General features: G+C 43.5%; 1 protein-coding gene across 2 annotated transcripts in view; it reads left to right on the top strand.

Annotated features, from left to right (window-relative positions):
* Positions 1-22417, top strand: part of PRSS55 (serine protease 55) — a 66199-nt gene that overhangs the window by 27789 nt on the left and 15993 nt on the right. The window contains exon 2 of one of the 2 annotated variants that reach the window (XR_004029837.1): positions 12736-13202. The exons of the other annotated variant lie outside the window; for it this stretch is intronic. The gene's annotated coding sequence lies outside the window, so the exon portion shown is untranslated. Of the gene's footprint in view, positions 1-12735; positions 13203-22417 lie in introns of those variants that run through there. 2 annotated transcript variants of the gene reach the window in all.

Raw genomic sequence — 22417 nt, 5'->3', positions numbered from 1 at the left:
CAAGGAAGAGGTTATAAGAAAACATGAGATGGGGCATGAGCTGGCAGAAGTCGGGCTAGAAACAGAAGAATAAAATACAGAAAATTCTTTGGGCAGCATAGTAAGGGATAAGGAGTAGGTAAATTAGAGAAGCAATGAAAATTAAATAAAAGCAGAGTTAAAAAGAGAGATTTTTGTGTGAATGTAATTTTTAATTTTGGGAGGATAAATACCTAGATAGGGACTGCTAGGTCATGTGGTCAGTGCACGCTCGACCTTTTACAAAACTGCCCATTTACTTTCCACATGGCTGCACCATTTTGCATTCCCATCAACAATGGCTAAGAGCTCAGGCTGAATGCAGTGGCTCACGCCTGTAATCCCAGCACTTTGGGAGGCCGAGGCAGTCAGATCAACTGAGATCAGGAGTTTGAGACCAGGCTGACCAACATAGTGAAACCCTGTCTCTACTAAAAATACAAAAATTAGCTGGGCATGGTGGCATGGGCCTGTAGTCCCAGCTACTTGGGATGCTGAGGCAGGAGGCAGGAGAATCACTTGAACCCAGGAGGCAGAGGTTGCAGTGAGTCAAGATCGCAGCACTGCACTCCAGCCTGGGAGACAGAGCAAGACTCTGTCTCAAAAAAAAAAAAAAAAAAAGCTGGGCACGGTGGCTCAAGCCTGTAATCCCAGCACTTTGGGAGGCCAAGGTGGGTGGATCACGAAGTCAGGAGATCGAGACCATCCTGGCTAACACGGTGAAACCCTATCTCTACTAAAAATACAAAAAAATTAGCTGGGCGTGGTGGCGGGCACCTGTAGTCCCAGCTACTGGGAGAGGCTGAGGCAGGAGAATGGCGTGAACCCGGGAGGTGGAGCTTGCAGTGAGCCAAGATCACGCCACTGCACTCCAGCCTGGGGAACAGAGCAAGACTCCGTCTCAAAAAAACCATGAATAAGAGTTACTATCACTTTACATCTTTACATCCTTGCCAACACTTGGTACTATCAGAAGTTTTTATTTTAGCCATTATAGCAGACACACAGGAATATTTATTGTGGGATTGTTCACAGTCCTTCAAACTGGAAATACCCAAATATCTCTCAGTGCGTGAATGGATAAGTGAACTGTAATCTGTCCACATGATGAAATGCCACCCAGGAATAAAAAGGAACTATTGGTGCATGCAACAACAGAGGAGTCTCAAGTGCATTATGCTAAGTCACAGAACCCAGGCCGAGAAGGTCACATACTGTGTAGGGTTATATTTGTATGGCGTTCTGGACAAGGCAAAACTCTGGGTGTGGATAACGGGTCAGTGGCTGCCAGGAGTTGGGGGTGGGGGAGGGGTGAGTACAAAGGAGCAGATAGAGGGGATTCTTGGGAGTACTAAAAATTTCAATATCTTGTCTATAAGTGAGGTTAACATGAATCTATGCATGTGTAAAAGCCCATAGAATGGTACCCCAAAACATAAATTTTGCTTTTTGTAAAAATTAGAAAAATGATAGAGAATATAGGCAATGATTGTTCTTGAATTTTAAATGACACATAAAAACAGGAATAGAGGAGCATTTCCCTAACATGATAAAGTGTATCTATCTTGGCCTGAAAGTGAGTAGCATGCTGACTGAGGAAAAGCTGGAAGCCTTCCCACAGAGTCAAGAACAGCACAGATGTCCACTACTTCTGCTACTTGTTAACATTGTACGGGCAGCTAGGAGGAGATGGTGATAGATTTTGAGCAGAGGGAGCCCAGAGGATCCCTCAGCACACGGGAGGAGAGTGAGACAGGGCTTCCATCTAGAAGAGTCTATGAGGGGCCGGGCGCGGTGGCTTACGCCTGCCATCCCAGCACTTTTGAGATGCCATGGCAGGCAGATCACACGAGGCCAGGAGTTCAAGACCAGCCTGGCCAACATGGTGAAACCCCGTCTCTACTGAAAATACAAAAATTAGCCAGTTATGGTGGTGGGCACCTGTAGTCCCAGCTACTTGAGAGACTGAGGCAGGAGAATTGCTTGAACCCGGGAGGCAGAGGTTGCAGTGAGCCGAGATTGCACCACTGCACTCTAGCCTGGGAGACAGCAAGATTCTGTTAAAAAAAAAAAAAAAAAAAAAGGAGTCTCTGACTGGGCCAGGGATAGTTGGAGGTATACTCATGGATCGCTTAAAAATAGTGCTGGAAGTTCTGGCCAGAGCAATCAGGCAGGAGAAGGAAATAAAGGGTATTCGGTTAGGAAAAGAGGAAGTCAAATTGTCCCTGTTTGCAGATGACATGATTGCATATCTAGAAAACCCCATGGTCTCAGCCCAAAATCTCCTCAAGCTGATAAGCAACTTCAGCAAAGTCACAGGATACAAAATCAATGTACAAAAATCACAAGCATTCTTATACACCAATAACAGACAGAGAGCCAAATCATGAGTGAACTCCCGTTCACAATTGCTTCAAAGAGAATAAAATACCTAGGAATCCAACTTACAAGGGATGTGAAGGACCTCTTCAAGGAGAACTGCAAACCACTGCTCAACGAAATAAAAGAGGATACAAACAAATGGAAGAACATTCCATGCTCATGGGGAGGAAGAATCAATATTGTAAAAATGGCCATACTGCCCAAGGTAATTTACAGATTCAATGCCATCCCCATCAAGCTACCAATGACTTTCTTCACAGAATTGGAAAAAACTACTTTAAAGTTCATATGGAACCAAAAAAGAGCCCACATCACCAAGTCAATCCTAAGCCAAAAGAACAAAGCTGGAGGCATCAGGCTACCTGACTTCAAACTATACTACAAGGCTACAGTAACCAAAACAGCATGGTACTGGTACCAAAACAGAGATATAGACCCATGGAACAGAACAGAGCCCTCAGAAATAATGCCGCATATCTACAACCATCTGATCTTTGACAAACCTGACAAAAACAAGCAATGGGGAAAGGATTCCCTATTTAATAAATAGTGCTGGGAAAACTGGCTAGCCATATGTAGAAAGCTGAAACTGGATCCCTTCCTTACATCTTATACAAAAATTCATTCAAGATGGATTAAAGACTTACATGTTAGACCGAAAACCATAAAAACCCTAGAAGAAAACCTAGGCAATACCATTCAGGACATAGGCATGGGCAAGGACTTCATGTCTAAAACACCAAAAGCAATGGCAACAAAAGCCAAAATTGACAAATGGGATCTAATTAAAGAGCTTCTGCACAGCAAAAGAAACTACCATCAGAGTGAACAGGCAATCTACAGAATGGGAGAAAATTTTTGCAACCTACTCATCTGACAAAGGGCTAATATCCAGAAGCTACAATGAACTCAAACAAATTTACAAGAAAAAAACAACCCCATCAAAAAGTGGGCAAAGGATATGAACAGGCACTTCTCAAAAGAAGACATTTATGCAGCCAAAAGACACATGAAAAAATGCTCATCATCACTGCCCATCAGAGAAATGGAAATCAAAACCACAATGAGATACCATCTCACACCAGTTAGAATGTCCATCATTAAAAAGTCAGGAAACAACAGGTGCTGGAGAGGATGTGGAGAAATAGGAACACTTTTACACTGTTGGTGGGACTATAAACTAGTTCAACCATCATGGAAGTCAGTGTGGCAATTCCTCAGGGATCTAGAACTAGAAATACCATTTGACCCAGCCATCCCATTACTGGGTATATACCCAAAGGATTATAAATCACGCTACTATAAAGACACATGCACAGGTATGTTTACTGCAGCACTATTCACAATAGCAAAGACTTGGAACCAACCCAAATGTCCAAAGATAGACTGGATTAAGAAAATGTGGCACATATACACCATGGAATACTATGCAGCCACAAAAAATGAAGAGTTCATGTCCTTTGTAGGGACATGGATGAAGCTGGAAACCATCATTCTGAGAAAACTATCACAAGGACAAAAATCCAAACACCGCATGTTCTCACTCATAGGTGGGAATTGAACAATGAGAACACATGAACACAGGAAGGGGAACATCACACACCGGGAGTGTTGTGGGGTGGGGGGAGGGGGGAGGGATAGCATTAGGAGATATACCTAATGCTAAATGGCAAGTTAATGGGTGCAGCACACCAACATGGCACATGTATACATATGTAACAAACTTGCACGTTGTGCACATGTACCCTAAAATTTAAAGTATAATAATAATAAATAAATAAAAAATTCCAAACACCATTTATCAAAGATTATCTCCCTCCTCACAAATCTGAGTTGTCTCCTTGAAAAAAGCTTTACATTATTATATATAATCACGCCTTATCTATCCTAAGGGCAAAGTCTATATCAGATTAAGAATGACTAACAAGAGAATTTGCCTGTTAACACCTGTGTTGCACCAATATGATGGAATAAACTTCTAGGCACATAATAATTTCTTTCTAATAACAAAATTCTCAATTGCTTTACCTGCTAAGATTTAAATATAATGCATATCCCACATGGTTAGTACAGTGTCTAACACTGAGCTCAAAAAGCATTTACTAAAATGAACGAAATTATGGCAAGGCTGACAGAAAGCCCCATGAGAAGAAAGACGTTTTAAACACAAGAAGGTGGAAGGTTCTTCCAAGTAATGGGAAAAGTTAAGTGGTAACAGGAGAATTTTACAAGAAACACACAACTAAAAGGTTCAGATTTCATAAACTCTCTTCTTACCAATTACTATGTAAATATTACTGATTTTCAAGTAACTCCTCTTAAGGTTAGTTTACACTTTCAGTAATGACAAAAATCACACTGACAAAATATACTTTAATTCTCATTCTTCATTAACACATACTTAGTCCTTCATTAAAAAACTCTCATCTCTATTATGACATGAGAATGTTTCATTCATAAATGAAAACTGGTGACCCTAAATTTCAAACTCCGAAACATTATGACTACATTCAGTGTTTTCAAAGGAATCTTAATTTCAACTTTGTTCATTAAAATTTGTGAATAGATGGCCTGAGGAAATTTTCAGTAGAAATACGTTAAATTCAGCAAGGCATTATTTAGAGAACATGTGTAATTTTCATTAAGCTGAACAGTGAAAAGATGAGATGCTATTTTATATTGGCCTCTGATATGGTTTGGCTTTGTGAACCCACCCAAATCTTATCTTGAATTGTAATACCATAATCCCCACGTGTCATGGGAGGAACCCCGTAAGAGGTAACTGAATCAGAGTGAGTTCTCACAAGATGTGATGGTTTCATAAGCATCTGGCATTTCCCCTGCGGCACTCATTCTCTCTCCTGCCGCCCCGTGAAGAGGTGCCTTTCACCATGATTATAAGTTTCCTGAGGCCTCCCTAGCCACACAGAACTGTGAATCAGTTTAACCTCTTTTCTTTATAAATTAACCAGTCCTGGGTATTTCTTCATAGCAGTGTAACAATGGACTAATACAGCCTCAAAATATGAATTTATCAGGAAAACATTCTTCATTTCAAGTAACATCTAATCAATTAGTGAAATCCATAACAAATGAACATATTTTATATTTTGTAGTGCAAAGTCAATATTGTTACCATCTCTCTCCTCTTCCTCTCCCTCTTCCAACTTTCATATTCTCAATAGGTAAGGCAATCTCTTGATTATGAATTTAATATAGAAGACTCTTAAATATCTTTAGGCATATTATATCTTTTTAATAATAAGAACTCATTGACAAGTAAACAGTAATCATGAAAGGGAAAGGCAAGTCTTTCAAGTTTGAAAGCAAATTCCATTAACACAGAAAAATAAGGGGCATTCACAGGAAGGAAGTTTTTAAGGTCAGGTGATTCCTATTATTAGCCAGAGGAGGATGAAAATATGATGGTGGCTCTTGACACTGAAAAGTGAGTATGGAGATACATGATCCTTTGTAGGGTTGATGTAGTTAACCAAAAAGTGATATTTTCTTGGAGCAGATCATCTATGATTGTCACAGGTTTTCAAAACTTAATAATCCTCAAACAGTAACCAGGTCTATTGATCCAGGTTGGCAGGGAGGGCAGGGAGGAGTTTGGGATAAAAAAGAGATAACTAACATTCACTGAGACAAGTATTATTAGCCCATCTTACAAATATGAAAATTTTGGTTTAAAGATTTCAAGGAACAAGAAAAATTACACTGCTAACTGGAAGACGTATCAGGGTTTAAACACAAATTTATCTTCTTCCAAACATTATTCCCTCTTTACTATACCACATCAACAAATGCTTCTGTCAGAAGAAATCTACGAAGTCATATATAGAAAATTATAGGATAATATAACCTAGGTGATATTTTCGTAACTCCTACGCATTGAACGTAATGATAGTGCACAGTAAACACAAATATGGCAAAGAAAAAAAATGGGATACATTCTGAGAAATGTGTGGTTAAAGGCAAGCAACATAGAGTGAACTTAAACACAGCTAGATGTGGAGCCTGTTCATGCCTAGGCTGTATGGCAAAGCCTATTGCTCCTAGGCTACAAAACCATGCAGCAAGTGAGTGTACTGAATATTGTAGGCAACTGTAACACGATGGTATTTGTGTATCTAAACATACAGAAGGTACAGTAAAAATATGACATAAAAGATATTATAGTGCCCTCGTCCAGGGCGTTTTACCATGAATGGAGCTCGCAGGACTGGAGTTGCTCTGGGTGAGGCAGTGAGTGAGCAGTGAGTGAATGTGAAGGCCTAGGACAGGACTCTGCACGGTCGTAGACTTTGTAAACACCGTACACTTAGGCTACATTAAATTTATAAAGAATAGTTTTTCTTTCTTCATTAATTAATCTTAGCTTCTGTAACTTTTTTACCTATAAACTTTTATGTTTTTAATCTCTTAAAAGTATTTTGTCATAACATAGCTTAAAATACACATTGTACACTGTAAAAATATTTTCTTTCTGGCTGGGCACGGTGGCTCACGCCTGTAACCCTAACACTTTGGGAGGCTGAGGCGGGCAGATCATGAGGTCAGGAGTTCGAGACCAGCCTGGCCAATATGGTGAAACCCCAGCTCTACTAAAAATACAAAAATTAGCTGGGTATGGTGATGCATGCCTGTAGTCCCAGCTACTCGGGAGGCTGAGGCAGGAGATTACTTGAACCCGGAGGCAGACGTTGCAGTGAACCGAGATTGCACCACTGCACTCCAGCCACAGGGAGACTCAGTCACACACACACACACACAAATTCTTTCTTTATATCCTTATTTTATGAAATAAAATACAACCCCATCAAAAAGTGGGCAAAGGGTATGAACAGACACTTCTCAAAAGAAGACATTTATGCAGCCAAAAGACACATGAAAAAATGCTCATCACTGGCCATCAGAGAAATGCAAATCAAAACCACAGTGAGATACCATCTCACACCAGTTAGAATGGCCATCATTAAAAAGTCAGGAAACAACAGGTGCTGGAGAGGATGTGGAGAAATAGGAACACTTTTACACTGTTGGTGGGACTGTAAACTAGTTCAACCATTGTGGAAGTCGGTGTGACGATTCCTCAGGGATCTAGAACTAGAAATACCATTTGACCCAGCCATCCTATTACTGGGTATATTCCCAAAGGATTATAAATCACGCTGCTATAAAGACACATGCACATGTATGTTTATTGCAGCACTATTCACAATAGCAAAGACTTGGAACCAACCCAAATGTCCATCAATGATAGACTGGATTAAGAAAATGTGGCACATATACACCATGGGATACTATGCAGCCATAAAAAATGATGAGTTCATGTCCTTTGTAGGGACATGGATGAAGCTGGAAACCATCATTCTCAGCAAACTATCGCAAGGACAAAAAAACCAAACACCGCACGTTCTCACTTATAGGTGGGAATTGAACAATGAGAACACATGGACACAGGAAGGGGAACATCACACTCCGGGGACTGTTGTGGGGTTGGGGGAGGGGGGAGGGATAGCATTAGGAGATATACCTAATGCTAAATGACGAGTTAATGGGTGCAGCACATCAACATGGCACATGGATACATATGTAACAAACCTGCACGTTGTGCACATGTACCCTAAAACTTAAAGTATAATAAAAAAAGACAAAAAAATTAATTTTTATTACCTTTTAAACATTTTTTAAAGAAATTAAGACACAAACACACACACTAGCCCTTCATAGACCTACACAGGGGTCAGGATCATCGACATCATGGTCTTCCACCTCTACCTCTTGTCCCACTGGGAGGTCTTCAGGGCCCAGAACAGGCATGGAGCTGTCATCTCCTATGATAACAATACCTTCTTCTGGGTACCTCCTGAAGGACCTGTCTCAGGCTCTTTTATAGTTAATTATTTTTTAATAAGGAGTATACTCTAAAATTATGAAAAATATATAGTGTAATAAATACATAAATCAGTAACATAATCGCTTCTTATCATCAAGTATTATTTGATGTGCATAATTGTATATGCTGGACTTTTATACAAATGACAGTATGGGAGGTTTGCTAAAACCAGCAGCACCACTGATACATCAGTGATGAGTTGTGCTCTGGTGACAGCTACCATGTCACTAGGGGATAGGAATTTTTCAGCTCCATGTAGTCTTGTGGGACCACTGTCATATATGCAGTTTGTCATTGCCCCAAACGTTGGTATGCATCCCCTGACTGTTTTTTTTTCTTTTCTTTGAGACAGAGTCTCGCTCTGTCACCCAGGCTGGAGTGCAGTGGTGTGACCTCGGCTCACTGCAAGCTCTGCCTCCCGGATTCACGCCATTCTCCTGCCTCAGCCTCCTGAGTAGCTGGGACTACAGGCGCCCGCCACCACGCCTGGCTAATTTTTTGTATTTTTAATAGAGACAGGGTTTCACCCTGTTAGCCAGGATGGTCTCAGACTCCTGACCTCGTGATCTGCCCGCCGTGGCCTCCCAAAATGCTGGGATTATAGACATGAACCACCGCGCCTGGCCCCCTGACTGTATTTAAAGTTGAGGGGTGTGATCTTGCCCTGGATCCTTCAGGATACTTATCTGGGGTCCCACCTGGTTTTTCCCCCCAAGAATCTGCTCTGAAAGGTCATTTCTTTACCTCCGTGCTCCTAGGACTTCACCTATGAACTTGTTTAAAGTTCATTTTAAGTATAATATTTACCAACTGTTTTTGTAAAAAAGTTATTTAAATATTAAGGATATTTGAACGTCCTTTTTCGGAAAAAAAAACTTTTTCAGTGAATAATATTCAGCTCACCCAATGTATCAATTTTTTCTATTTTGATGTTTGGAAGTTAAAATTTGTTGCTTGATCAAACCTTTTCCTTTTCATTTCTTCTTATGGTTTAAATGCTTAGAAAGTCATTCTCTTTTCTAAGAAATTATTGAAGCAGCTTCTTTTGAATGAATCTGTCCATGTCCATCTGTCATGATTGCCATCGTTTGCTCTAATAATCTGCATGTCACTCTGCAGCATGAGAATGCTGTAACATCATTAGGAGAATTTATTTAGGGCTCATCTCTTGTTAATTCGGGGTGGATATTTCTCATCCCATCTCTTGCCCCAGATTTTATTTCACATTTTGCAATTCCAGACTTGAAATTTAAATCAGAGGAGAAAAGGTCTTCCCCGTTTCTCACAGCTCCACTCTTCATCTCCTCATTCTCTCCCCATTCTGTCTGCATTGCTCCCTCCCCATCTCTGTAGAGTTTCTCAAATTCCCAAGTGAACACATATCCATGGAGGATGCAAGCCCATGGTGAGCTCTAAACTCAGCTTAGCATGAATGTGTAGCAATAGCTGCTGTTACAGATGCCTGGTTGGTTTCAGTTTTGGTTGTTACACTGAAACTGAGTGGTAGTCATTCTCCACCAATACAAAAATAGACAACTGTTTGTTTTTATATTGAAGATTTAAACCAAATCTGAATTCAGCGCCCAAATTCTTCATCAAAGAGTTTATTCACTTCTCAGAGCTCACAGCCACCAAGTTTAAGAACGTGTGGTTGCAGTGGTAGAATATTTTAACAGTCTTGGTCACGGCACTAAGGAAAACCCCACAGCTAGTAGCATTTAAACAGAGAGTAAACATTCACTTTATGTTTAATGCTGACAATGCTTAAAATTCAATAAACATAGACTGCCCAGGACACCAAGTTTATGGCAATAAATTAGTAATATTTATGTTAGAAGATGTCACTTTGCAGAAACTGGCACTGTCTTTTTTTACTCTTGCCACCCTGTGAGGATATTGCAATTTACTCTGAGTTGGTTGTTCTCAGTCCTCCTGTTTCCTCAGGTTGATCCCCACATGAATCAGAAATTGCTTTGGCCTATGTCGCCTGGAGCTGTTCTCTTCCCCAGTGAAGCTGCCACTTCTTCCTCAAGCCCCCGCAGCTCCAACAATCCCCCAGATTCCAAAACGCAGAGGAGGGCCCTGTCCTTCCTCTTCCTGTGCCCCTCCTTCCATCAGCCCCCTCAGCATCTCTCCTTGGGACTGTGGGGCAGTCTCCTCACCCTCATGTTAGCCCTGATTCCTCTACCCCCTCCTCCCACCTCCTACACGGCCACCTCAGTTCCCTGCCTAGCATGTGGGGGTGATCTTGCTGATTTTCTCCTTAAACCCTTCCACAGTCCCTTCCCACATCCACAGACAAGACAAAGTCACATTGCTCAGTGGATAGGAATAAACAAACTGTTTCCTCCTACTCTATACGCCCCCACTCTCAATAGTTCGTTTCTGACGCCAGATGGATGGGTGTTTTCCCCACACTAAGCAATTTTCCATGGGGCCCCAGCTGGGCCTCCTACAATTCAACTCAATCTGATAGAAACCAGAGTTAGCGCAGACCTCACAAGGCAAGGGCTCAGTCTCACACTTCCAACCCCCCCACTTCAGATGACAATCACAAATAGTAGGTTCCCAGGCCACAACTTCTGACTTGACTACAAATTGGGGATTCCCACAACCCCATCCTCAGGTTTGATTATTCACTAGAGCAGCTCACAGAACAAAGGAAAAACCATTTACTTACTATTGCTCATTTATTACAAAGGATATTTTAAATAGTGCAAATGAGCAGCCAGATGAAGAGATGCCCGGGGCAAGGTACGGGGGAAGGGGCGTGGAGTTTCCATGCCCTCTCTGGGCACGCCACCTTCCCCGTGTTCAACAACCTGGAATTGCTCCAAATTCTTTCCTTTGGGGGTTTTGTGGAGGCTTTTTTACACAGTCATGATTGATTAAATCATTGGCCATTTGTGGTCAACTCAACATTCAGCCTCTCTCTGAGACCCCAAAGCATCTTGAAAACATGTCAACAGGGCACACACCATGTTGTATTAATTATCTGTTGACATGTCTGTCTCCATGACTAGACTATAAATGTCTTGAGGCTGTAAATCATATTGTGCCCTCTTTGTGTTGCTGACATTTAACACAGTCTAAGTTTCAGTAAATGTTTATTGAATAAATGAGTGAACAAAAAAGCTATACATTTCCTGAATGTTTTGAGCGTTTTATAATCTCAGCTTATGCAAACTTTTGGAGTCATTACTCACAGAGGTTTACCACCCATAATTTTCAGTTTCTATTTATCCCAATTTTAAGCTTTTTAGATCTTCAAACTGTGCTCAAAACAACTCGTTTAGGGGATTGAATCAGAAAGTCTTAGTTCTGCTGGCACAAAACCTTGGAAACCTCCTTGATTCTCTCTCAGGAACTGGTTGAATCTGGGTAGTGATAAAGAGCTATCAATTATTCATTATTCACTCACTCATCTATTCATCTCAGAAATATTTACTGAAAATCAACCAGGCATAAGGTTGTATATTATCTTAGTGGCAAATTTGAGCTTCAAACCCAGGTCTTCTCAATCCTAGTTCAATGCTATTCCTTCCACATAGACCATCTGTCAGTCAGGCCCAGCTCCTTCCTCAAGGACCCTACAGGGCAGGACATTACAATAGTAACAGCCAATACCTATTGTAGCCCAGGCACTGTGCTATGTTCTTGATCTTATACATATTAACTCCTTTAATCTTCACTTGTAAGATGGATTCTATTATTAAATCCATTTCACAGAATTAATGGAGGCCCAGAGAGGCAGGCAAGTTCCTTGGGGGCATACTGTTAGTAAGTGCTCGAACCTGGAATGGAAGCCAGGCAGTCTAGTTCTAGAGTCACTGGAATTGACCACTACACTTGATATAGTTTGGATCCATGTCCCCACTCATATCTCATGTTGAACTGTAATCCCAGAGTTGGAGGTGGGGCCTGAAGGGAGGGCATTTGATCATGGGGGTGAATTTCTCATGAGTGGTTTAGCATCATCCACTTGGTGGTGTTCTCGCGATAGTGAGTTCTCGTGAGATCTAGTTGTTTAAAAGTGTGTAGCACCTTCCCCTTCTCTCCCTCTTGCTCCTGCTCTGGCCGTGTGACGTGCCTGTTTCCCTTTTGCCTTCTGCCATAATTGTAAGCTGCTTGAGGTCTTCCCAGAAACAGATGCCGCTTTGCTTCCTGTGCAGTGTGCTGAATCATGAAACCTCCTTTCCTATAAATCACCCAGTCTCAGTCCAGCCTCAGGTACTTCTTCACAGCAATGTGAGAATGGACTAATACCACCCTATACTGCCTTCAGTGCACAGTTCTGCCTACTCACGGGCCATTGCTCCTTCTGGCCACTGTAACGCTAGACTCATGTTTTAGGGTTACTTCTCTGGACACAGCTGAAAGAAGCAACCTCCCCATTCTAACTTACATTTTATATGCTTTATTTTCACTAGCCCCCATGGGAAATCATCACTTTTTTGGCTTATGCATAGCAAAACATTGAAGATTTTTCCACCAAGGATTTCCACCATCTGGATATTTTCCATGGATGAACCAGGAAAATACTTTCCAGGCCCTGACATACATTCTCTACACTATGGCCCTTATGAAAAGATATTGACCATATTTCCACCACCATCCTTTTTGATGATTTGGACCCTTTATTAATATATTTAGATATTTTCAATACGCCTCAATTGTTTTAAAATAAAATTGGGTCTGTAGTTTGAGTCTCAATATATAATCTTTTGTTTTAATTGTAAAATAACTTTGCAGTGACATTTGAGGAAAGATGGCTTATAAATACATCATGCACACAATATACATATACACCCATCCTAGGTGCATACTGAAATTAACCAAAATATATTTTAATTTTTTTTTTTTTTTTGAGACCGAGTTTAGTTCTTGTTGCCCAGGCTGGAGTGCAATGGTACAATCTCGGCTCACTGCAACCTCCACCTCCCAGGTCGAAGCAATTCTCCTGCCTCAGCCTCCCAAGTAGCTGGGATTACAGGTGCCCACCAATGTGCCCAGCTGACTTTTTATATTTTTAGTAGAGACAGGGTTTCACCATGTTGGTCACGCTGGTCTCGATCTCCTGACCTCAGGTGATCCACCTGCCTCGGCCTCCCAAAGTGCTGGGATTACAGGCGTGAGCCACCACACCCGGCCAAAATGCATTTTTATAAAAGAAAAAAAAAGTATCTGTGTTGAAATTAGAAGAACCAAACTCTTGCTGCAAACTTTGTATATTTTCATTATAATTTTACCAGGATGAAAGGAGACCCAGAAAATACACACAGACATGTAACATTGTTATTCTAGAGTTCCTTGAAATGCAGAGGACTCGGAATGTCATGAAAAAAAGTCCACAGAGTCCCACCAACGCCTACAGCTCAGAGAACAAAAGCCTGTGGCCCAGGCAGACGATGGGAAGGACAGGGAGGGCTCCTTGGAAGCCACTTGACCTCTGCTGGGACAGGCTGGAGGGAAGAGCCTGCCTGTATGATGCCTCCCCTCCCGCCCTTGACACGGCTTCTACAAGGTTGGGGGCATGATGAGGAGGCAACTAAGTTTCCCAGCTGGTACTAGAGCCATCTTTGCAGAGAAAAATGTGTGTCTGGCTCAGGAAATTAAAAAGGCTTTGAGTTTCAAGAAAATCACCACAAAGAGGGAAGAACCTCCTGAAATCCAAGGATACCCCTACACATGAAAAGATTCCACCCAAGCTGATAGAACTTCACTCCTTTCCTGGCCCCCTTTTGAGGGAAAGTATTCCAATAATGTATTCCTCGATTGTGACTGATCCTGACCCCAACTCCCTCGCCACTGTCCCCAGGCAGGCTGAACAGAGATGATACATTGCCAGCATACAGCCCTCCAGGTACATTGAGAAGATCATGACTAGGCTCACGTCAAAAGGGAAAGACAGCAGTGGGTTTCTATCTAGATCATGTGGACCAAAACGCAGATCTCCTAGAACTGGCCCCGAGTTAAAAACAAACAAGCTGAAAAATAGGAAAATCTTGCAAAACTACAAAAAAAGAAACAAAATGTACAACATACACATGAATAAATACATTTGTTTGGCTAGTATCGAGAAAAATAGCTTAGAGCTGTTTTATGCAAGGATGTTGAAGAAAAGATGAAACACTGTAAAACACAGCTCATAAGAGGGAAGAATAAAATAAAAAGGAGCTGGCAGGAACAGGGAAAAAATAAGGGGTAATAATAGAATTGAAAAATTAGACCGGGCACAGTGGCTCAACCCTGTATTCCCAGGACTTTGGGAGGGGGAGGTGGGCAGATCGCTTGAGGTCAGGAATTCGAGACCAGCCTGGCCAACATGGTGAAACCCCAGCTCTACTGAAAATAGGAAAATTAGCCAGGCATGGTGGCGGGCGCCTGTAATCCCAGATACTCAGGAGGTTGAGGCAGGAGAGTCGCTTGAACCAGGAGGCAGAGGTTGCAGTGAGCCGAGATCATGACATGGCAGTCCAGCCTGGGAGACAGAGCGAGACCCCATCTCAAAAAGAAAAAGAAAAATTAAAACCAAAATAGATGGAATATGAACTTTGGACAACTTCGTTGCTGAGAATAACTACAAAGTGTAAAATATGTAACATCCCTTGCTCAAAATCACCAGAGAGTTAAGTTAATGAAGAGTTACTGGGCCAGTTTATAGCAAAAGAAGGAAATCCAGAGAGGTGAGCCAGGCGATAAGAATGCTCTGGGGGCAACTTGGCAATTTGTGACTCTAGGACCAGTCGATGGTGAGGGGCCTCATGAGTTCCTGTGGCTTTGGTTAGGAGCTTCATGGTCTGCACCCTAGGAGTATGGGCACTTCACAAGTAAACTGGGCTACAAGTGTACACATGGAATAATATTTCATCTCCTCAAGAGCTGCTGTAATATACTAGGTAATAACAACACATGGCCCAGAAGCTTCACCTACATGGCACATGACAGCTTGAGCACCTTGGATGTGACGGGCAGAGGGGGGCAGAGGTGAAGCAACAAGCATTGGTGCAGTGTTGTTGGTTTTTGTTTTTGTTTTTTGTGATAGAGTCTTACTCTGTCACCCAGATAGACTGCAGTGGCACAATCGCGGCTCACTGCAACCTCCAGCTCCTGGCTTCAAGCAATTCTCCTGTCTCAGCCTTCTGAGTAGCTGGGATTACACGCGCCCACCACTATGCCCGGCAAATTTTTTTTTTTTGGCATTTTTATTAGAGACGGGGTTTCACCATGTTGGCCAGGCTGGTCTCGAACTCCTGACCTCATGATCCACCCACCTCGGCCTCCCAAAATGCCGGGATTACAGGCGTGAACCATCGCGCCCAGCCCATTCATGACTTTTATAAAACTGGTTGAATTCAGACTCTGTGGTGCGACACAGAGATCAATAAATATGCCAATGAAATAAGCAGCGTCTACAAACAGCCTGAGAGATATAATAAGACCTGATTTTTGACAAAGGTGGCGGCTGGGGAACACATGTTCCCAGATGAGCTGGGTCAGTAGGATATCCAGGTGGAAAAAAATTCATCCTGATCCTTTTATTGTATATGAAAATTGATACCAAATGGATTCTAAATCTAAACATAAAAGATGAAAGTATGAAACGTCTAGAGAATAACATAGGAAAATATCTTTACCAATCCAGAATGTGGAAAAATTAATTTAAGAAGTGAAGTCACGAAAGCTCTAGAATAATAAAAGCTAACGAATTTTGAGTATGTACAAAGTTTCAAGCACACTTCTCAGAGCTTTGTGCAAATCTCATTTTCACAACAACCTTAATACAGCCATTTTGCAGATGAGGAAACTGAAATGCAGAAACGTTAAGTAACTCATCCTAAGGTCACATAGCAGGTACATGGAGGAAATATAATTAGAACACAATCTTACTTCAGAGCTCACTCTATGCTGTCCAATATGCTGGGTTTATATTCTTGGGATGAAAAAGCCCTCCAATAACATGAAATAAAAGTCAAGAATCATAAGTAAAAATACCGACAATTTTTTTACACACGTTTTAAATTTGTTTGGTCCAAAATAAAATTGCAAGAGAACTGAAGAATTGGGAAGATTTTGCAGCACTTATAAGAGACAAAGGTCTGATGTGATTAACATTCAAAACGGTTCTGCAAATCAACTTTAAAAACTCACCCAGATAAGAAAAATGGGAAAACTCTAGGAACAGGTAATTCTCAAAAGAATAAATATAAAATGTTCTGAATCAGGCTGGGAGTTGGGGCAAGAGTGATCTTATGGATAGATACATCTCAAAAATGCCAGATTCAATAAAATTAAACTTAGGCCACTTTCTTTACCGTAAAATATATCACAGCCTTTTATGTATGGTTATCCACAGTGATACTACAGAAAAAATTATCAAATGGAACATTTCCAAATCATGTCTAACATAGAACTGTTTCCTCTGGAGCTTTTCCCAGGACGAGGCTCTGCAGAACAAACTTTGCATTAACTCATTTAATCCACATAATAACCCTATCATGTTCTCCATGTTACGACATTATATAATCTAATACTGGCATTCTAAATTAAATAAGGTCTTATTCCACCACCACTTTGCTGCCTCCCCCAGGGTGTTGGGCCTGGAAGGATTGTTAATGATTTTACAAACAGGAAGGTGGAATTGAGAAGCAAAGTCAGTTGCTAAATCGTTCCTCCAATTCCCCTGAGCTTCCACAACTCTGGGTCCAGACCCTGGGGAATCATTTTAGACGGCATCTTTGCAGAACCAATACACGGACTTGGATTGATCAATTATAATCTCTTCATTTGCTGAGTCACTGGCCCTAACTCAGCATCCCTGGGACCTTTCAGTCAACTCTCCAGGAGCCAGTTAAGAGGCGGCATCCCTTCCCCCAACCTCTGCTCCTGGCGGGCCTGGCACAGACCTGGATCGTCCTGGGCATGTCCCTTGAGTGCCAAAAGCAGGGGAATTAGAAGCTGGAACATCTTCTTGTCATTCCAGTCCAAAACTGCCCGACCTTTGCCTCCAGCCAGAGCTGATAACATGCCAGCCACAGTGGTTTCTGGCAGGGGCGTCACAATGCAGGGCAGAGGGGGGCTGGTGACTTCACACTGAGCCCTGGGCTCAGGGAGGGGCAGGGGATGCAGGTCAGCCTGGGTAATCAGAGTCCACATGTCCAATCCTTCCCTGTTTCGCGTCCCCTCTGCAGCAGGGGCTAACGGGGCACCCTGGAAGGGCCAGGCTGGGTGAGCGGCTGTCAGCATGCTCCCCTCCCACCTTTGACACTGTGCTTTTACTCCTTGTATGCCTTGGTGTTAAATAGCTCTAGGTCTTTGGGTGATTTTTTATGTTCTCTGGAACCAGGTTACAAAAAGCCTGAAATGCCTTGTTAAGACTTTTGGATCTTACCCATGAGGTCAGCTGGGGAGGAAGGGATAGTATTAAAGAGGGTCATGTGGTAACATTTGCATTAAAAGATGACCCATCTCTACTAAAAAAATAAAAAATAAGAAATAGCCACACATGGTGGTGCATGCGCATGGTTCCAGCTACTCCAGAGGCCGAGGCAAGAGGATGCTTGGGCCCAGGAGGTCGAAGCGGCAGTGAGCTATCATTGCTCCACTGCTGCAGCCTGGCCAACAGAACAAAATCCTGTCCAAAAAAAAAAAAAATACTTTGTAGCGGATGAAACTAGAAGAGAGTATCACGTAGGAAGTGGCTCCAGTCATACAGATGGGACATGACAGGGCCCTACAGAAGGAAAGACATGGTGGACGTGGAGAGAAACACAGGCAACAAGGCGGAACGGAGAGGCACCATGGTTGATGAGCCCTGCAGGATGACCAGGCAGCCAGAAGCCCAATCTGAAAGTCTAGGGCGGAAGGATAAGCTGGGGAGTCTTCAGCCTACTGAAGTCCGGGGGTGGGTGAGGTTGCCCAGGGAGAGCAACTGCAGAGAGGAGCACAGAGGGCCGAGGCTGGACCCTGAAGGACCATCAGCATCCACATAGAGGAGGCAGAGCTGGGAAAGGAAGCTGGCAATTGCCAGAAGAGTTGGAGGAAACCCAGGAGAGGGAGTTGCTGTGGAAAATGGAAAATGAGCCAAGAATGCTCCAAGGAGAGGTGCCTCTGATTACAGATCATCCCTCCCCTCTGCTCCTCCCACAGCCTCAGGGATCTCATACCATTGGTTATGTGCGCTCTCCCTCATCCTCCCCTTCTCCTACTCTTCTACGTCATTCTCATCAGCCTGTGAAGGTGCTTTAGTCATGGCACCTTAAATCCTTCAAAATAAACAGCTTCCCAATCCCCTCTCTGTCAGTGACTTACCTACAGCCACCTCCGCATCTCCTCTCATTCACAACCACAGTCCTTGTCACTCAGAGAAGAAATGAATGAAGCGCCTGCTGCCTGAAACAGCAGCTATCTACGAGGCTCCCAAGTCATCCAAAAGGCCCCCCAATTATCTCCAAGGCTCACTCCCACCTTCCTTCAAGTGTCTTCCCAGTCACCCTGTCAGTGAGACCTGCCCGATCATCCTGCAGAAAACAGCACCGACCCGTCCCAGCCTGCCCTCCCCATGCCCTTCTCTGCTTCATTTTTTTTCCCTAGCAGTTATCACCCTCTGACATCATCTATGCCTTCAATATTTATTTACTTTCTGTCTCTCTCACTAGACTATAACCTGGATGAGGGTGAGAGCTCTTTCCTTTTTATGTACTCCCTTATCTCCAGTTTTTAGAATGATGCTTGGAACATATTAGGCACTTACAAATAGTCGGAATGAATGAATGCATGCATGCATGTCTGGACGCCCTGAGAAGAGAAGGCCTTGCCTCCCACTCAAGCTAGGGGTTGACCCTGAGGTGTTCTTGTCCTGGCTTCACACGCTGATGAGTTGCATTCTGTTGACCAAGTCATTTAAAGTCTGAGTCTCCTTCCCCCTCGTGGGTTTTTTAAGAGGATTAGGGAAAATCATGTGAGCATTCAATAGGATTGTGTATAAAAGCACACGTGACAGCAGCATGGCCTCTGAGACTGGCAACCTGCATTGGAATCCAGGTGTGATGCTCAGTGACCTGTGGTGCTGGCTGTATCCTTCTCCATGAAATGAGGCAGGGGCTGACTTCATCTGGTTCTCGGGATTGTTCTGAAATGCAAACCCATCAGCACTCAGGAAAGCATCACAACCAATCAACACCCGGCCCCTCAGGCACCCCAGTGACTCACTTGGAATCAGACAGGGTTAGATGGGAATGGCCTCTGAGATCCCATGTGCCTGAGCCAAGTCTATGGCTGTGATCTATCACTGGCTGAAAATGCCATCTTGGTGGTTAAAGTTGTAACCTGGGCTGCAGAACATCAATGCCATCATCACAGGAAACTAGTTATGGATGCCTTACTATGCCGTCATCACTGTGACCACGGAGGTCAGCCTATTCTTATCCCCCATGTAGTGATAAGGAAAGTGAAGCTCTGCGAGGCTAGATAACCTGTCCAAAGCCCCTTGTGGAGATGGCAGAAGCAGGATTAGAAGCAAGGTATGTCTGATTCCAGAACCCACTCTCTAAAGCAACAGTCAGACCACCTCCTAAACAATGCACGCAATCTAAATAGAAAAACAGCTTCTAGGAACAGCAAGTGCCTGTGTAAATATCAGAGAGGACACAAGAAGCATCCTCCCAAAGCCTCTGACCTTCATCTCTGCTGGAGACCCTACATCCCTGTGAGGTCCTTATGTCTGTAAGGTCCTAGTCCAACAATGACCATGGGTTTCATCTGCTCACCGGGTGATAGATGCCCAAACTGCTACATTGGAAGAGATTCCAAGGCCAGTTTTTGGCTCAGTTGTGATCCATCGGCCAAGACCGACATGAGAGCTGGGGAGGGGGAGGAGGTAGAGTGTGGCCATTGTTCCAGACATCTGCCTGCCTGTGCCGGGGGACTTGCCCATGCTTGTGTGATTTTGTAGGTTTCCACACATGCTGTTCAGCAAACTGCTGTACATGGAGGAATTGTGAGGCTTCAGCCAGACCTTTCCCACCAGCCCAAAAGGAAAAGACTGCAGCAAAGGCACTGAGGAGTGGAATGGGCACTGCGACGTGACTTGTGATCAAAACACAGCTCGTTGTCTCCCATGGTCCTGTTAAAAGCCATTCAGAGGCTGAGCGCAGTGGCTCATGCCCTGTAATCCCAGCACTTTGGGAGGATGAGGCGGGTGGATAATCTGAGGTGAAGAGTTCCAGACTAGCCTGGCCAACATGGTAAAACCCCGTCTCTACTAAAAATACAAAAATTAGCCAGATGCGGTGCTGGGCGCCTATAATGCCAGCTGCTTGGGAGGCTGAGGCAGGAGAATTGCTTGAACCCAGGAGATGAAGGTTGCAGTGAGCTGAGATCATGCCACTGCATTCCAGCCTGGAGGACAAAACAAGACTCTGTCTCAAAAAAATAAAAAAGCCATTCAGAGGGCATGATGCGCTCTGTCCAGATAAAACTTGGACTCGGAGCTTTTCTGATTATTCTTCGGTAATAGTCCTACGGTCACTTGGGTCCGAATTCAGGGCAATTTATATATTAGAATGTCCAAGCCCCTGTCACATTCTCGACACAGAATCTGACTCAGTGCTCAGCCTCCTCCCCACCTGGGCCCAGTTACCAACATGGTTCCTTTCTCACCTCCCGCTCTGCTCGCCTGCCCCCAACAGGTGAAAGTTTAGGGGAAGGCACAGGCCCAGGTGAGCCCACACATCAGCTCACTGTTCCTTGGGCCTGGCAGACATTGAAGGCGGGCTCTTAGGTGGTGTCTTCATGGGCTCTCCATGGTTCCCTGCTGGGTGGCTTTCTCCTGAAGTCCTCAGGCCAGGGTGGGGGTCTCTCTATGCCGTGTTGCTTTCTGCTCTTTGTCATCCCGTGTTCACCTGGTGATACACCCCAGACTCTTTCTTACAGATTTCCTCGCTCCCTCCAGGAAGCCTCATGGGATGAATCTTAAGACCACCCCTAGGCATTTCTGTCTCTGTGCAGCACACACTGGTTCCAAGGAAAAACTGTGGGTTCAGGACAGTCCCTGCCCAGCAGCATCCCTCCCAGAACCATTCTCTCACCTCCAGATTTCCCAGGTGTGAGTTAGAACCCAGTGATCCCAGCAAAGCTCTCTACAGGAGGCCTAACTGACACTTCTCAAAGATGTCCAGAGATGATCTGCACTGGATTCATCTGGAAGAAGCTGTGCTGTTACAAGTGCTCAGACCTCTCCCCGACCCCCAGCCCTCCCCATCCCACTGGATCAGGATCTGAAGGACTAAGCCTGTAAACAGGTACTAGAATTGACAGATAAAATATAGGACATGAGTTATGTTTGAATTTCAAATAAACAGCAAATTATTTTAGGATGAATATGCCCTAAACACAGTATGGAGTATATTTGTACTAAAAATATTTGTTTATCTGAAATTCAAATTTGACAAGGCATCCTGTATTTTTATTTGCTAAATCTGGCAACCCTCATCTGCACTGAACAAGCTCCCTACGCTGCACATCCAAGTCAGGACCACAGTTTGAATGTGTCTCCTCAAAAGTTATGTGTTGGAAACTTAATCCCCAATGCAAGAACGTCGAGGGATAACGCCTTCGGGAAGCATTTGGGTGACGGAAGCTCTGTCCTCATGAATAGATTAACACCACTATACAAAGGGCATGCAGGAGTGGGTTCACTCTCTTCTGTTCCTCTGAAGAACTTACAGACACAACATTCCTCTTCCCCACAAGATATAGAAATGTGGCGCAATTTTGGAACCAGAGACCAAACCTGCCGGCACCTTGATCTGGGACTTCCTAGCCTCCAGAACTGTGAAAGAATAAATTTCTGTTCTTTATAAATTACCCAATCTGGCCAGGTGCGGTGGCTCACGCCTGTAATTCCAGCACTTTGGGAGGTCAATGAGGGCAGATCACCTGAGGTCAGGAATTCAGGACCAGCCTGGCCAACATGGTGAAACCCTATCTCTACTAAAAATACAAAAATTAACCGGGCATGGTGGTGTGCACCTATAATCCCAGGTACTCGGGAGGCTGAGGCACAAGAATCACCTGAACGGGGAGGTGGAGGTAGCAGTAAGCCAGGATCGC

This window comes from Nomascus leucogenys, chromosome 4, assembly GCF_006542625.1.
Source record: "Nomascus leucogenys isolate Asia chromosome 4, Asia_NLE_v1, whole genome shotgun sequence".
In the NCBI taxonomy this organism is placed as follows: Eukaryota; Metazoa; Chordata; class Mammalia; order Primates; family Hylobatidae; genus Nomascus; species Nomascus leucogenys.
Note: the sequence above shows the minus strand (reverse complement) of the source record. Positions and strands in the feature narration are given on the sequence as shown.